Here is a 3,673-nt window from a genome sequence, read left to right as displayed (position 1 = left end):
TACGTAGAAATCAAAAACCAACAGACTTCTACGTATGTAATGCTGTGCGTTGAGTAACCGCTTACATACGAAGCTCATTTAACAGATTTCTTATGTGGCAACACTCAAGCAATGCCAAGTATGCATAACAGAGCCTTAAGTCTGCCAAAGCCTGTAGTACCTTGAATTACCCTTAAATTTCCCTACACAAGTAACTCGTGAGTCGATACATTTATAAATCGTCCTTCTACAAAATAAGTAAAAAAGCTGAGTAACCAGTTTTGCGAGGAACTTATGACAATTTTTGGTTTGCTTTATTTTTTCTTCTATTTTTATTTTTTGTTTAATTCTTTTATATCAATTATTATTTTTTAATATCCTTTATTTTATTTACTAATAAGTATATTTGTTCTTTTTTCGGTACTGTATCGAAATAACAGAAATAATTGGGATTTTGTGTGTGTAACTGTATGTTTTTTCGATCTTATAACATAATTGCTTTTAGTGTGGAAAATGTTTTATTTCCTACGAATGATTTGTTTCATAACATTTTCATTGAATTCACCATACCATGTTTTTCCTTTAATTTTCAATCTGTAATTATATAAAATCTTTGGAAGAGTAATTTACTGATTCTTTGGTAATCGTTGGCTATGAAATTTGGTCTTAAGTGTGCTAGAATGCTTTGAAAAATATATATATATATTTTTTGAAGAAAAAACTCATTTTTAAAAGCACCGTTATTGTTCACCAATAGTATTATATATAGTTCATTTAAACAATATTGTTAACTTCGCAATAATATCAAAATTAGTTTTTTAAAAGAAATAATAAAATATTTTGGATCGTGTGCATTGCATTGCCCGACTTCGACAATGAACTCTTACAAAAATTTATTGAACAAAAAGTTTTTAATAGACATACTGCATTCATAGGAAATATCTATACTTGTCACGGCGTAAATATTAACTTAACTAACTACTTAGTGTTTTTTTCTTTGTTCACTGTTTGTTTAAAAGTTTTCAGTAATTGTTTATTTAGCTTCTAGTCACACATACAAATACAATAAAATTGTTTGTTATCTTATTTGATTTATTTTTGTTGTTTTTGCTACTAGTAGTATTGACATCACTTTGTTCTACAATGGGCTTCAGTTTGTTATTTGTTTTTCTTTTTAGTTAGTAGCGCAGTATGCATTATTTCTGGTATTAAAGTAAATTAGTTTTTGCTTTTTGTCGATTTTTTATTGGGATCTTTGTTGTTTTTGATTATAAAATTCATTTTCAGGTGCTGTAATGCAACTTTTTCAGCTTTTTTTTGTTAGAGTACTTTAACTGTAAGAGGGAAAATTTTGAAAATTATATTTTATTAACAAATTTTAATTAAAAATATCTTTTTTGGAACTAATAACTTTGTGTTTTTGTAATTTTTTACTGCATATTTATACTTAGCACACAATTTTTTTGATTTATTTTTCGTTTAGTTTTAGTAAAAAAAATGGTTCAAGCAAGTATGAGAAATTTTACATTTTCATTTTGTCATAAAAGATCTGAGGCATTATACAAATCAAAAATCCAGTTGCTTAAAAAAATTTTCAAACAATTAATTAAAAAACTAGCAATGAATTTTTGCAACCAGATTTTGCTAACCGAAGAACTAATTAAAAAAATACATATCAGTTGATTTTTTAAAGAAATTTAATGCTTAATTTATTTTCGGAGAAAAAAATCTAAGCAAATAGTTTTTATTAAAGAATGCTAAAAAATTTCAATAAAGAATTGTAGCAACCACAGAAAATAATTGACCAAGGCTAGCTGAATTAGTGCTAAATTTAATGGAAACGTCACACCACTGAATACTGTAGCACCAAGCATTTCTAGTAGTCGTACAAAATAAAAAATCAAAAAATAAATACAAATTTAGTCCTCCTCCTTGACAACAATTCAAAGTTACAAAAGATTTTTCTAGTAGTGATCGCCTCTTGGCAGGAAATGTCGATGCTCGGTTAGTATTTCTTTCACGAAAAATCGACGCCAAAACTATTCGCAGTTCGGTGTCAGCGTAAAATTTTAGCACCCTCCATTCCTAGTCCTAAAATTTTTCATAATCAATTTTTTAATAATACAACTTGTGTACTTTCTTTTGTGCTAGACTTTAAGTACTTTTTCGAACTAAGTTTTTAGTACTGAATTTCAAGACCAAAAATTTTGATATTAAAATTTTGACTTATACATTTTTAGTACTAATTTTATTTTGGAATTTTTTAGTCTGAAATTTAAAAAAAACTTTAAAACTCATATTGATATAAATAAAATTTCTAATTTTCAGACTAAGTTTTACTGAAAAAGTTGCAAACAGTTCCTCCTTTATTTTCTTTTTGGCATCTACTTTTTGTAGTTATGTAGATTGTTTTTACTAAATTTTAACTACGTTTTTTCAACTACGAATCATTGTAATTATTGTACTTGTAGTACGCTAAATATTTTTGTGTGTCTAAAAAGTAATTTTTTGAACTTATTACTCCCAATAGTACTTTTTGTGTTTGAATAGTTTAACTAAAAACATTTAAGACTACTATTATTGTAGCGCTGCCATAGATATTAGGCAAATAGTTATTTTTCTTCAGCTTTTACTATTTTATTAAATTTGAATTTAATTTTCTTTTAATAACAAAAGAACTTAAATTTTATTTTAACTAGTGTATGTGTTAATCAAGTGTTTGTGTGTGTGTGACATTTGCTGAATTATGCTCGAAAAAATGTTTTCTTCGCTTAGTACAATTTATTTATTTATAAATTTTTGTTTCACTCAATTTTGTTTTAGAAACAGTAAATTCATTCAGTAGGTGTTCATAGAGTTTGATAAAGAAACGAATTAATTTTGTTCTTTAATTGTAAAAACTTTTTGAATTTTTTTCTGGAAAAATAAATTATTTTGTATATAAATCATAAATTCGCTGCCAAACATTTGTTTACTAAAAATTTTAAAACATGCACATTTAGTAAAAAATTATTTGCTAATTTTAAACTATTATTTTCGATGCAGAGTATAGGACATTTAATGTGGGTCTTTATTTAAAAAAATCTAAATAAATTCAAAAAACTTTAGCCAAAATGTTATTTGATTTTTCAACCTGTCGTTTTAGAAAAAAAACGGCCCTATTTTGAACGTTTGTTTAAATAAATTGTGTTTACTTTATTTTCTGATACTACTTTTACGTGTAATCGGATATATTGCCGTTCTAAAATAAAAAAAAAAAATAAAAATAAATAAAAAACTATTGCTTTTTAGTTTAACATTTTCTAGTTTTTCCAATATCATTTTTGTTGATTTTTTTTCTGACTCGCGCATTAAAAAAAATCCTATTCTTATTGTTTTATTATGAAAATTATTGTTAGATGTTTTTTTATTATTATTATCAATATTTTTTAATTCTGGTAACACACTTAAAAACAATTTTTTTATCAAACCCGAACGTTCAAATGGCAATCAGCTCAAAACATTCAACGCATAAAATATTGATGTCATGCCATAATTTGTTGTCTTTTAGCCTTCTTTCCATTCGTTACTTTTTAGTTTAATTAAATGTCGAATTGAATTTAATATCAATGTTTCAGTGTTCACATTTTCTTCTTGTTATTACTAACATTTTAAGTTTTTTTTTTTTGTATGGAATTAATGTATTGACACTGGC

The 3,673-nt window shown here is 25.5% G+C and overlaps 1 protein-coding gene across 1 annotated transcript in view; it reads right to left on the bottom strand.

Annotated features, from left to right (window-relative positions):
* Positions 1-348: 348 nt before the first annotated feature.
* Positions 349-3,673, bottom strand: part of LOC118739122 (sodium-dependent phosphate transporter 1-A-like) — a 441,416-nt gene continuing 438,091 nt past the window's right edge. Inside the window, exon 10 of the transcript XR_004992985.1 lies at positions 349-654. The gene's annotated coding sequence lies outside the window, so the exon portion shown is untranslated. The remainder of the gene's footprint in view (positions 655-3,673) is intronic.

Source organism: Rhagoletis pomonella, unplaced genomic scaffold, assembly GCF_013731165.1.
Source record: "Rhagoletis pomonella isolate Grant_MI unplaced genomic scaffold, Rhpom_1.0 Rhpom_scaffold_00005, whole genome shotgun sequence".
Taxonomy (NCBI): domain Eukaryota; kingdom Metazoa; phylum Arthropoda; class Insecta; order Diptera; family Tephritidae; genus Rhagoletis; species Rhagoletis pomonella.
The sequence above is the reverse complement of the archived record's forward strand: the minus strand, read 5'-3'. Positions and strand labels throughout refer to the sequence as shown.